The sequence below is a fragment of the Giraffa tippelskirchi genome, chromosome Y (genome assembly GCF_054371585.1).
Source record: "Giraffa tippelskirchi isolate mGirTip1 chromosome Y, T2T-mGirTip1v1.2.pri, whole genome shotgun sequence".
Taxonomy (NCBI): domain Eukaryota; kingdom Metazoa; phylum Chordata; class Mammalia; order Artiodactyla; family Giraffidae; genus Giraffa; species Giraffa tippelskirchi.
The window spans coordinates 18,720,227-18,734,488 of record NC_137290.1 but is presented as its reverse complement, the minus strand read 5'-3'; positions in this window follow the sequence as shown (position 1 = coordinate 18,734,488).

Genomic DNA, 14,262 nt, shown 5'->3' with positions numbered 1-14,262 from the left:
GGTGCATCTAATTGATTGAGCCTATATCACATGGTTACATTCTGACTGCAAAGGAGGTGGCAAAAATGAGATTCTGACTGTTTCTAGTGCAGATTTGTAAGATGGACAATTAAAGCATTGACTAAAAAGTCTCCTCCCTGCAGACTTGTCCACAGTCTCTTTATCAGCCACCTCAGCTTTTCAAAGCTCAATTCATCCTACTAAGTAAAGCGGAAGGGTTTAGTAAGTCAAGTGGTCTGTGCTCTGCTGTGTTAATTTGTCTAGGCTAGTTCTACATTTCCTAGAATCCCTTTCTTTGATTTTGAGTTCAGTCAGTCTGTTCAGTGGCGTAGTTGTGTCCATTTCTTTGCGAGCCAATGGACTGCTTCAAGTCAGGCCTCCCTGTCCATCATCAACACCCCGCAGTTTACTCAAACTCGTGTCCATTGAATTGGTGATGCCATCCAACCAACTCGTCTTCTGTTGTCCCCTTCTCCTCCCACCTTTGATCTTTCCCAGCATCAGGGTCTTTCGAATCAGTCAGTCCTTCATGTCAGATGGCCAAACTATTGGAGTTTCAGCTCAGCATCAGTCCTTCCAATGAATATTCAGGACTGATGTCTTTTAGGGTGAACTGGTTGAATCTCCTTGCAGTCCAAGGGATTCTCGAGAGTCTTCTCCAATACCACAGTTTCACAGCATGAATTCTTTTGGTTCTCAACTTTCTTACTACTCCAGCTCTGACATCCATACATGACTACTGGAAAAACCATAGCTTCGACTATGCTATTCCTCTGCCTTTTGTAAAACCAGCTTGAACATCTGGAAGTTCATGGTTCACATATTGCTGGAGCATGGCTTGGATAATTTTGAGCATTAATTTACTCGTGTGGGAGATGAGTGCAATTGTGCGGTAGTTTGAGCATTCTTTGCAACTGCCTTTCTTTGGGATTGGAATGAAAACTGAACTTTTCCAATCCTGTGGCCACTGCGGAGTTCTCCTGATTTGTTGGCATATTGAGTTCAGCACGTTCATAGCATCATCTTTCAGGATTTCAAAATAGCTCTACTGGAATTCCAGCACCTCCACTAGCTTTGTTCCTAGTAATGCTTTGTAAGGCCCACTTGAATTCATATTCCAGAATGTCTGGTTCTAGGAGAGTGATCACACCATTGTGATTATCTGCATCGTGAACATCTTTTTGTACAGTTTTTCTGTGTATTCTTGCCACCTCTTCTTAATATCTTGTGGTCTAGAGGCACACAGATATCGTCTATGCCTGCCCAGCGGCTCCCTACCAGAGACATCAGTGCTCAGACCACTGGATGGGAAATGATCTGAAGCTACTCTTCCACAGCCCCTTAAAAAAAAAAAAAATTCACAGAAAAGTGGATGAAAGAAATTAAAAAAAAAAAAAAACAAAGTCATGTAGCAAGGTGAGAACCTTGACAGTAGAGAAGGAGGAGCATGTGGCAAAAAGCATAGGTTCTTGGGGAATAGGATTGTCCTTAGTAACGACATTTGCATTTCAAAACTTAGGAACATGGCGTCTTATAATGTATCTTCCTAGGGACATGGTCCTTGTATTGTAATTTATCAAAATCCACTGACTTTCATAAAAAGTATGAATTTTTACAACATATGCAAAAAATTCTAGTCAAATCTCACTCATTAGGTTAGTCATATCCACGGTTTTAAATACTATTTCAAAACGGAAAATATTAAATTTCAGGAAAAGGGGTTTTAATATTATTATAAAGCATCATGAAATATCCAAAAACTTTCCCTTACTGTATCAACGGATACAAAAACATAAAATTCCCTTTACTTGATAAAATAATGAGTTAAAAGTGAAAAAAAAAGAGTAAGAGGCCTTGTAGTTGTCTATATACAAGAAGCTAGGTGATGATTTCCATTTTACGTTAGTCATAGTGGTGGTCACTCTAATGAGAAGTAACCTTATATTTTTCAAAACATCCAATAAATCAAAATTCTCAGGTGAAAAGAAAACTCATAGGTTCTGGAAAAGAGAAGCCCTGATGGGATAAAGTCACATAACCCCTTCCTCATAAAGTTAAGAATGTGCTCTAAAAGTGACAAGCACAGTGAGTAATCCTCACTAAATGGCTCTCTGTCTTTCTGATTAGATGTTGTCTGCTCCCTTTCAGTAGTTGGGGGTATTTTCTTTCTCTTTAGCCCCAGATTACTGCCACCCAAGGGAGGGGATGAGAAAAAAGTGACAGCAACACCTCTGTGTAATAAACCCACTGGTATCTTTCGTGGAGAAGAAGAAGGATTTCATAATTTCACTTTCTAGTACTCAAGGAAGATGGTCCCAGCATAAGCAGGGCTTCCTGGCCAGCATCCACTACATCAGATCCACTGTGGAGGCTCCCTTGTGGTGCATGGATGGTGGGGAGGAGAGTCTGCACACAGAACAGCAGTGGGCGTGTTAACCCAAGTGTCTCTGGGAGACACAGGCGGTCAGCTCTGGGAACAGAGTCATACCAGCAAGTTATTAGAACAGCCACAACTTATCTTCATGCAGAAAACATTTTTTGGTGATCTTCTCAAGATCTCAGAAGTTAGGATGTTCAATACCATGATATCAAGCTAGTAGTCTATCAAGTTAATTGCACACGATTTTTGTTTGATTATTCTTTTTTTTTTTTTTTTTGTCATGCTACAGAGCTTATGGGCTCCCTGTACCCTGACCAGAGAATGAACCCACACCCTCAGCAGGGAACGCACGGAATCCTAACCACTGGATTACCAGGGAATTCCTCATCTTTTTAAATCTGAGTAATTCGGTAAAGAGCAGAGCAGAGACTGTGATCACCCCTATTCCCACCATCTCCAAAACACCACTTCCTGACATTATCACTTTCTTGCTTCCAATCTTGTACACACTCACAAATGTCTGGGAAAAACGACTAAAGTGAAAGTGTATGTGCTTGAGTGTATGTTTACTGGGCATATTGGCAAGAATTTGAAGATATCTGAAGAACAGCTTCTGTCAGCCCGTTGGTATCTCTGTGGTTGTCTTTCCAGCCTCTCCTGGAGAGAACGCTAGAGTCTGCCACTGAGCCCTTTCAGATTAAGTCAGCGTTCTTCTGGTCTGCCTGCCCCAGTGGTGAAATTTGCTTTCGAAGTTAAGGTATCACTCAAGGCAACTCTGTGGATCCTGCAGGGATTTTGTTGTCTCCAGTTTGATATTCAAGCTGAGCCTAAAGCACAGGAGAGAATGATCCTGTGCTTCCCATTTCCAAATTCGTTTTCTCTGTGGCAGCACTGGCATTAATCTGGGAATACCTTAGGTACAATTCCCAAGCATTTTTTTCATTCCTAGTACATCATATCTCTACCCTTAAACTCATCACAGAAAATCCAGAAACAGCAAAATAAGAGAAAAAGAAAAGTGTCAGCCAAATCCACCCATTAAGAGGCCCTGGTGTACCATGCTGACTGCTCCCCACTCAGGCTTTTACTCTCTGAAAAGTTTTTTTGAAGTTTTTGGTCTACACATTGCCTTGGGATGTCCAGTGATTTTGCAGACCTATACCAGGCTTCTGGTGGAGGGAAAGAAAATCACCGGTGTTCCATGAGAGCTGGGATTTTCATTTTCATACTCTAGCTGCTATCGGTGACAAATTTCCCACAACTCCCTTTCTGGCTCTCAGCTGCCACTCCTGTCATTAACTTCCCATGACACTCGGATGTGTTCCCAGGGCATGCTTCATGCTGAAGGAGGGTACTGTATGCAAAGTACTCTGTACGTATGCAATTGACTCTGCCTGATTATTATTATTGTTATTATTATTATTACTTTTTTTTTCTTTTTTGCCTCAACACTGTGAACAGGCTTTCTATAGTTAGGGTAAGCAGGAGCTACTCCTCATTGCAGAGTGCAGTCTTCTCATTGAGGTAGCTTCTCCTGTTGCGGAGCAAAGGCTCTAGAATATGTTGTCAGTAGTTGTGGCCTGGGGGCTTAACTACTCTATAGCATGTGAAATCTCCTGGGGCCAGGGATTGAACCTGTGTCCCCCTGCATTGCCAACTGGATTCCCAACCACTGGGCCAGCAGAGAAGTCTGACTCCGCCTAATTGAAAAGATAAAATTAACATGAGGAATGCCTATAGAAAGATACGGAGATGCTCACAAAATAGGAAGAAAGGGTTAGCAGCCAGGCCTTTCAAGGCATGTGAAACAAGCAAATTTGGGGATCAAAATATCAAGAGCCCACTGGTATTTTCTTCTGCACCCTACTCTTGGGATGAACTAAGGCCAACCACATTTTGTAATTGTGTTCGTGCCCCAAAGCCCAAAGTGGGAGATAGAGGGATTTTCTTTGGCTTGGTCACTCAGTGCATGCAGGGGACTGGATGACTGCCCCTCAAAAAACCAAAGATGTTCTTTGATACCGGAAGAAAAGAGAATGGAGGCTGACTGGGCATGAGCACAGGGAGCCACTGTTGTTTGGGAAGTTAATGGAAGCTCTGATCCTGCTTCTCCCAGAAGACAGATACTCACAGTACTCTCACGCACTCGGGGACAGAGTGAAACACAGCCCTAAGCCCACCCATGGGTCTCCTGGTAAAAAGCTCCCAGCTCCCCACAGTGACACTGTCTCTTCTCCATCCCCCTGCCCTCTTCCGTCTCCCCAGCACTTGCAACTTCTCCACTGATGGCTTCCACGGTTCCGCCCCGGGAGCCAGCTTGTGCCTAGGTTCCAGTGTGCACTATGCTGTGGACTGGATCAGAAAGCTGGCCTTCTGCGACCATTGGGTGAAGGAGATATACAATGCCTACAGAAACAGTGTCGGCAGTGAGTGGGCCAGGGAGAGGGCCATCCATGGTGGTTGAAGGGTCTGTCTGCCTGGGCTCCAGGAGCACCCCAGGACCAAGGGAAATTCATTAAGAATGGATGCTATCATTCATATCCCACCTGCTCGGTGCCAGCTTCCAAGAGGCTTACAAATCCTAGCTCACTCAGTGTTGCCCTCATGACACCCTTTGGGAGAGGATCTCATCATCCCCACTTTGGGTCTGGGGAAGCTGACGGAGAGATGACTTGTGTTGCCCGTCCATGATTATGCCTCCAGCCCCACCGTGGTGCTCCACATGTGGTCCTTGGACCAGCAGCATCAGGGTCACATGCAGGGTCTTGGAAATGCAGATTCTTTGGTCCCCATCTCAAACGTGTCAGATTGACAGCTCTGGGGTGGGATTTGGCCCTCTGAATCTTAACTGGACCTCCAGGTGATTCTGATGCTTGTTGGAAGTTGAGGACTTCGGGCTTCGCCCTGACTACTCAGACTGTGGTCCCTGGAGCAGCCACACGAGTTTATATCCTGGGAGCTTGTTAGAAATGTGGACTCCAAGCCCCTCCCAAGGCATCTGGGTCAGGTCTGTGTCTTTAACAAGACTCCCAGGTGATTCGTGAAAACATTGGTTCTCAAGCTTGACTCCTATTGGGATCCCCTGATGAATTTACCGTTCTGCTTTTTTGGCCTAGCTGCTGCTTGGCATTGGGACTTACTGAGTTCCCTGGGGGATTCTAATGTGTGGACAAGTTATGAAAGCCACCAGCTTCAGTGTCAGGAGAGGATTGGTTTATCATATTGTACAAGAAACCTGGAAGGTGCTGGAGGCAGGGTTGATTCACCAATGACCCTTGATCACTATTTCTGGAGTTCTCTAAGTCTTTGACTCTTTACAGGTGAGGCTGCTTCTCCCCCAGGAGGCACATGGGGATGTTTTTGATTATCATGATGACTCTAAGCAGCTACTGGCTGGTAAAGGGAATACAATTTGAGTAGGCAGATAATAAAATGTGCCATCTACACCTTGACCCCGTTCTCAGAAAGAGTAAAGTCCCAGGAAGAACTTCGGGCCTCTGACTGGATAAAACCCATTTCTAGTCCCAATGCTGCCACTTTCTTACTCCCCAAGCCTTAGTTTCTAAGTCGGTGAAATGGGGATAAAAATACATATACTGTTCCAGCCTCCTGGAAGGCTCCTCCCCTTGCCCAGCTCTTTGGACTCATCCTTTTCCAGCTCCGGCTCACTCTAGAGGAAGCATTCCCTCCCAGCTCGCACTCCCACCCTCCAGCTCAGCCAGGCCTGCCCGCAATTCCCTCCACCAGCTCCCAATATTTCTCCTCCTCTCTTGTCAAGAAACATTTACCTTTGTGACACATGGTTTCATCAACGACCCTCCATGTGGAATGTAAGTTCCATTAGCTGAGCACCTACTGTGTGCTGGCCTCTCATGCACAGTCACTGTGCAAGGGCAGTGAGCAGAACACACAGGCCGTCTCATTCTTCACTAAGCTCACAGCCTGGCTACAAGCAGTCAGCACCTAAGTGTAACAAGTGTGTCAATTGACCACCAGATCTTTGGAGAAAAATAAAGTGGAGAATGGAGAACAGAGGAGTGTCTAGGGGTGGTCGGGATGGGAGGGTAGGTGGTGATCAAGGCCGGCCTGGTTTTGAGGTGACAGCAGGACACAGGTGGGAGGAGAGGAAGTAAGCCCAGTGAGCATAAGAAGGACGGAATTTCCCGAGAGGAAGCAAGGAGTTCAAAGGTCCAAAGGCTGGAGCTTCCTGTGGAGAGGAGAGTGCCCTCAAGGATGCACCAAGCAAAAGGCAAGGGGTGGGGTGGGGATGGTGGGGTCATGGAGGTGCCTGGGGCCTTCAGAGGCACTTCAACTTTTTGTCCAAGCACTTCTTTTTAAAGAAGATTTCTTTAACTTTAACAGTGAATTGATATAGAGGAATTTTGTTACCTGTCTGTCCTTAACACTGGTGGTTCAGGGACCCCAATGCAGGGGCACAGGTTTGACGCCTGCTTAGGGAACTGAGATTCTGCATGCCACATGATATGGCATGGCATATATTCAGTTTGGAGGAGACAATATTAATAATAGCTATAAGGATGACCATGAGAAAAGCTGAGCACCGAACAATTGATGCTTGTGAACTGTGTTGCTGGAGAAGACTGTTGAGACTCCCTTGGACTGCAATGTGATCCAACCAGTCCATTTTAAAGGTAATCCATTTGGAATATTCATTGGAAGGACTGATGCTGAAGCTCCAATACCTAGGCCACGTGATGGGAAGTAGTGACTGATTGGAAAGGACTCTGATGCTGGGAAAGATTGAAGGCAGGAGGAGAAGGGGACGACAGAGGATGAGCTGGTGGGATGGTGTCACTGACTCAATGGACAGGCGTTTCAGCAACCTCTGGGAGTTGGTGATGGACAGGGAAGTGTACGGAAGGGCGTACTGCATTCCATGGGGTCGCAGAGAATCAGACATGACTAAGAGAGTGAACTGACTGATAAGGGTGATATACCAGGGTCTGAACAAATCAGTGGTGCGAACCTAATGAATTACCACATGGTTCCAGAACGGGTGTACCGGGTCGAGAGCTGGTCTCAGGTGAGCCTATGTGAAGCCCTCTGCTGGGGTAGGAGGGGCAGTCTAGAGCCCGTTTTCCAAGTACAGATCTAATTGAGAAGAAACTCTACCCTGAGCATGTGAGAGTGATCAAAAGAAACTTTGCTTCTATCAGTTAGATTGAGGACCTGCTTAGGCTCCTGGTCATGGACACCCCACTACCTGCCCTCTCATTCTTAGCTGGAGAATGACAGAGAAGTCCATAGAGCTGTCACTGCTATTCACTTGCCTTCTCACATTAAAGGGGGTTTCCTAGGGTGGTGTAGCAGATGTTTTGAAATGATCATTTACTATCCTGAAATGAAATACTGATGGATAATAAAACCATCTTAAAACCAAAATGTTCTGTCCCACGAAATTTAAAAAAAAAAAAAAAAAACTGTCCTGGAGATCAACATCCAGTAACACAAAGTGAAATAGGGAGTGAACTGCCTGGTGGTCCAGTGCTTAAGACTTGACCTTCCAATGCAGCGGGTGCAGCTTCTATCCACATGGAGCTAAGATCCCACGTGTCTCAAGACCAAAACATAAAAGAAGTGTTTATGTTATCATAAACATAAAGGAAGTGATGATAACAAATTAAATACAGAGCTTAAAAATGGTCCACATAATTTTTTTTTTTTTAAAGAACTAAGAGTACGTCATTTATACTCAAGGATTCAGTTCCTCAGGTGGCGGTAGTGGTAAAGATTCCACCTTATGCAGTAGACATAAGGTCTACTTAAGCAGACCTTATGTAGCAGAAATAAGAGACACAGGTTTGATCCCTGGGTCAGGAAGGTCCCCTGAAGGAGGCCATGGCAACCCACTCCAGTATTCTTGCCTGGAGAATCCTAGGACAAAAGAGCCTGGGGTCTATAGCATCACGAAGAGTTGAACACAACTGAGCACACACATGTATTTATACTCACAACAATGCATGCTCCCGTAGGTAAATATTTGAGCACTCACACTTGCACCCAAATGTGCCCTCACTGAGGATTCAGCCTGGCAAATGCAGGAGGACACAAGTGTGCAGTCTTGGCCATTCACAAAGCCATCGAGGTACTGTGGCCATCATGTGATTGCCACAAACTGCAAAGCAACCCATGGTTAGGCTCTGAATAAAACAAAATATTGACTTCTCCAGTTTGCACCATAATTGCAGCCCTGGAAATCTTTTATTAAACTTATGGGACAAAGTGCAGATAAGGGCCTCCACTCGGGGTATTATGAATGGGTTTGGACTTACCTAAATATCTGGCAGGACATTTGAGAATCATTCACGTCTAACGTGTATGCCATGAAGCAGGCACCTGCCCCCATGTGTAGTGGCCCCCCATATCATGACAACAGTCAAAAACCACGCCCCTAGAATTTGTCACAGTCACTCCTCCTTCTTCAAGAACTGCTGGTCTAAGGCCACCCTCCCTTAGTGAGCCACGAAGAGGTAGAGCTGACAGAGATGCCGCTTTATAAACTGAAGTGAAGTGAAGTGGATTCGCTCAGTCATATCGAACTCTTTGTGACCCCTTAGGCTATATTGTTCATGGAATTCTCCAGGCCGGAATACTAGAGGGGGTGTCCTTTCTCTTCTCCAGGGGATTTCCTGACCCAGGGACCAAACCCAGGTCTTCTGCATGGCAGGCAGTTTCCTTACGAGCTGAGCCACCAGGGAAGCCCAAGAATCCTGGATAAGGTAGCCTATCCCTTCTCCGGGGGATCTTCCCAACCCAGGAACTGGGGTCTCCTGCATTGCAGGCAGATTCTTTACCAACAGAGTTATGAGGAAAGCTGAATAAAATAGTACCTTTTTTTTTTTTTTGAGACCTTAGTTCTCCAAGCAGAGCTTGAACCCATGCCCCCTGCAGTGAAAGCACAGAGTATGAACCACTGGACACCCAGGGAAGTCCTGGAGGTGCCTCTTTCAATTCTGTGTCCCAGGTCTCTCCCTCGCTTCACCCTACAGCCACCTGCCTCTCACAGAAATAGGTGACAAGGAGAGCGCATTTTGCCCTGAATCCCTGCTCTGCCATTGTTAGCTGTGTGGCCTTCAGCCAGTGGCAACCCTCTCTGAACTGCCTTTTTCTCTGTCACACCTACAGAGAACAGATGCCAAGGGGGCCAGCAGAGGACCTGTGCAGAGTTAGCCCTCAGGAACCCAAAGAGGGTGTCATTAATACTCCCTGGGCCTGTGGGGGTGGGGGAGAAAGCTACATCCATCTGCAGAAACTCAGAGGAGGGTCTCTCTCCAGGGGAGTCAGCAGAGAAAGAAAACAGGAACCTGACTTTGCACATAACAAAGGGGAAAGACTGAATGAGCAAAGAATGTAATTAAAAATAAAGCAAAGAAGAGGGGAATTCCTTGGGGGCTCAGTGGTAAAAAATCCACCTGCCAATGCAGGAATCACTGGTTCCATCCCTGATCCAGGAGAATCCCATATGCCATGGAGCAGCTGAGCTCATGCATTCCAACTACTGAGTCTGTGTTCTAGAGCACGGGAGGCGTAATTACTGAGTCCACTTGACCTGAGCCAATGCTGGACAACAACAGAAGCCACTGCAATGAGAAGCCTCAACGCCACAACTAAAGAGTAGCCCCTGCCACCTTAAGCTAGAGAAAGCCCTCATGGAAATGAAAACCAACGCATGCAAAGATAAATACATTTTTAAAATATGGCAAAGAAGTGATACAAGGAAACAAGGGAAGTCTGACAAATAGAAGACACAAAGTAAACTGATATCCAAAAAAGCCAAATTTCATCACAATAAATGGGAATAAGGCAAAGTTTCAACGCAAGAGATGTTCTGAGAGTTTCTTTTTTCTTTGTTTGTTTAAAGCTGGCTAAATATGAAAGATTCCTAATATATACAACAGTTGAAAAATACACAATAAGAATATATATATATATATACTGACAATGAAAGCCAATGCAGCTGTACTCAGTATCGTTTAGTTGCTCAATCATCTCTGACTCTTTGTGACCCCATGAATCGCAGCACGCCAGGCCTCCCTGTCCATCACCAACTCTCGGAGTTTACCGAAACACATCTCCATCGAGTCGGTCATGCCATCCAAACATCTCATCATCTGTCTTCGTCTTCTTATCCTGTCCCAAATCCTACGCAGCATTAGGGTCTTTTCCAATGAGTCAACTCTCACATGAGGAGGCCAAAGTATTGGAGTTTCACCTTCAACATCAGACCTTTCAATGAACACTTAGGACTGGTTTCTTTTAGCATGGACTGGTTGGATCTCCTTGCAGTCCAAGGGACTCTCAAGAGTCTTCTCCAGCACCACTGTACAAAGACATCAATTCTTCCGCTCTCAGCATTCTTCACCGTCCAACTCTCAATCCATACATGACCACTGGGAAAACCATAGCCTTGACTAGATGGAACTTTGTTGGCAAAGAAATGTTTCTGCTTTTAAATATGCTATCTAAATTGGACATAAGCTTCCTTCCAATGAGTAAGCGTCTTTTAATTTCATGGGGGCCATCACCATCAGCAGTAATATTTGAGCCCCCCCCAAATAAAGTCTGACACTGTTTCCACTGTTTCCCCATCTATTTCCCATGAAGTGATGGGACCAGATGCCATGATCTTGATTTTCTGAATGTTGAGTTTTAAGCCAACTTTTTCACTCTCCTCTTTCACGTTCATCAAGAGCCTCTTTAGCTCTTCTTCACTTTCTGCCATAAGGGTGGTGTCATCTGCATATCTGAGGTCATTGATATTTCTCCTGGCAATCTTGATTCCAGCTTGTGTTTCTTCCAGCCCAGCGTTTCTCATGATCTACTCTGCATATAACTTAAATATACAGGGTGACAATAGGCAGCCTTGACGTACACCTTTTGCTATTTGGAACCAGTCTGTTGTTCCATGTCCAGTTCTAACTGTTGCTTCCTGACATGCATACAGGTTTCTCAAGAGACAGGCCAGATGGTCTGGTATTCCCATCTCTTTCAGAATTTTCCCCAGTTTATTACTGTCAAGCAAATGGATTTTAAGGTGAAAAAGCATTACTAAAATTTAGAAGTATAAAAGGATTCATTTGAGCTAAATTTGCAAGTACCTATACAGTCAGCAAAAACAAGACCGGGAGCAGACTGTGGCTCAGATCATGAACTGCTTATTGCCAAATTCAGACTTAAATTAAAGAAAGCAGGGAAAACCACTAGACCATTCAGGTATGACCTAGATCAAATCCCTTATGAGTATACAGTGGAAGTGACAAATATATTTAAGGGACTAGACCTGATAGACAGAGTGCCTGATGAACTACGGACACAGGTTCGTGTCATTGTGCAGGAGACAGGGATCAAGAAAATCCCCATGGAAAAGAAACACAAAAAAGCAAAATGGCTGTTTGAGGAGGCCTTACAGATAGCTGGGAAGAGAAGAGAAGAGAAGCAAAAAGCAAAGGAGAAAAGGAAGGATATTCCCATCTCAATGCAGAGTTCCAAAGAATAGCAAGGAGAGATAAGAAAGCGATCAGTGCAAAGAAATAGAGGAAAACAACAGATTGGGAAAGACTAGAGATATCTTCAAGAAAATTAGAGATACCAAAGGAACATTTCATGCAAAGATAGGTTCGATAAAGGACAGCAATGGTACGGACCTAACAGAGGAATAAGATATTTAGAAGAGGTGGCAAGAATACACAGAAGAACTGTACAAAAAAAGATCTTCACGACCCAGATAATCATGATGGTGTGATCACTCACCTAGAGCCAGACATCCTGGAATGTGAAATCAAGTGGGCCTTAGAAAGCATAACTATAAACAAAGCTAGTGGAGGTGATGGAATTCCAGTTGAGCTATTTCAAATCCTCAAAGGTGACGCTGTGAAAGTGCTGCACTCGATATGCCAGCACATTTGGAAAACTCAGCAGTGGCCATAGGACTGGAAAAGGTCAGTTTTCGTTCCAATCCCAAAGAAAGGCAATGTCAAAGAATGCTCAAACTACAGCACAATTGCACTTATCTCACATGCTAGTAAAGAAATGCTCAAAATTCTCCAAGCCAGGCTTCAGCAATACCTGAACCGTGAAATTCCAGATATTCAAGCTGGTTTTAGAAAAGGCAGATGAACCAGAGATCAAATTGCCAATATCCGCTGGATCATGGAAAAAGCAAGAAAGTTCCAGAAAAACATATGTTGCTGCTTTATTGACTATGCCAAAGCCTTTGACTGTGTGGATTACAATAAACTGTGGAAAATTCTGAAAGAGATGGGTGTACCAGACCATCTGACGTGTCTCTTGAGAAACCTGTATGCCGGTCAGGAAGCAACAGTTAGAACTGGACATGGAACAACAGACTGATTCCAAATAGGAAAAGGAGTACATCAAGGCTGTATATTGTCCCCCTGCTTATTTAACTTACATGCAGAGTAGATCATGAGAAATGATGGGCTGCAAGAAACACAAGCTGGAATCAAGATTTCCAGGAGAAATATTAATAACCTCAGATATGCGGATGACACTACCCTATGGCAGAGAGTGAAGAAGAAGTAAAGAGCCTCTTGATGAAGGTGGAGGAGGAGAGTGAAAAAGTTGGCTTAAGGCTCAACGTTCAGAAAACTAAGATCATGGCATCTGGTCCCATCACTTCATGGGAAATAGATGGGGAAACAGTGGAAACAGTGTCAGACTTTATTTTCTGGGCTCCAGAATCACTGCTGATGGTGACTGAAATTAAAAGACGCTTACTCCTTGGAAGGAAGGTTATGGCCAACCTAGAAAGCATATTTAAAAGCAGAGACATTACTTGGCCAACAAAAATCCATCTAGTCAAGGCTACGGTTTTTCCACTGGTCATGTATGAATGTGAGAGTTGCACGGTGAAGAAAGCTGAGCACCACAGAATTGATGCTTTTGAACTGTGGTGTTGGAGAAGACTCTTGAGAGTCTCTTGGACTGCAAGGAGATCCAATCAATCCATCCTAAAAGAGATCAGCCCTGGGCGTTCATTTGAAGGTCTGATGTTGAAGCTGAAACTCCAATACTTTTGGCACCTCATGCGAAGGGTTGACTCATTGGAAAAGACCCTAATGCTGGGTAGGGTTGGGGGCGGGAGGAGAAGGGGACCACAGAGGATGACATGGTTGGGTGGCATCACTGACTCAATGAACATGGGTTTGGGTGGACTCCAGGAGTTGGTGATGAACAGGGAGGCCTGGCGTGCTGCAATTCATGGGGTTGCAAAGAGTTGGACACGACTGAGCGACTGAACTGAACTGAATAATTAAATAAGAAGAAAAAAAAATCTGCCCTCATAACGAAAACTCACCTCAACGTCTTGTTTGTGCAAAGTCCACAGGAGCAGTGTGTCACTGAATGCAGGCTGAGGGGGTGGATGAGGTAGTCCCCAACAGGGCCAGTTTCTGTCAAATTGACTTTGTGTTGCCAGAGATGCCAGCCAGTAGCTTAAAAAATCGAGAGCTGTCTCTTTGTCTCATTAGCTGCCTATAGAGCTGGAACAGCACCAGGGAAACAGGCGCCCTCTGTCTTGATGCTCTGCCAATCCAAGTACTGTTCTTACCACACAGTCCAAGGTGGCTTCTCAGCCCTCAAGTTCTGCACTCCCCCTGCACCAGGAAAGTAAAGGGGGAGGGGAGAGGGACGGACTCTTCTTCCCTTTAAGAGCACAGCTGACACAGTTCAACATCGCTGTTGCTCAAATCCCAATGGCCAGATTTGTGCATCAGAAAATCACACCTTACCACAGAAGGAGCTGGAAGATGTAGCCTTTATTCTCAGCCACTCCTGCCTAGCGAGGAAACAAACAAATACGGGAGCATTTTCTGAGAGAGAAGGGGAGAACGAATGTAGGG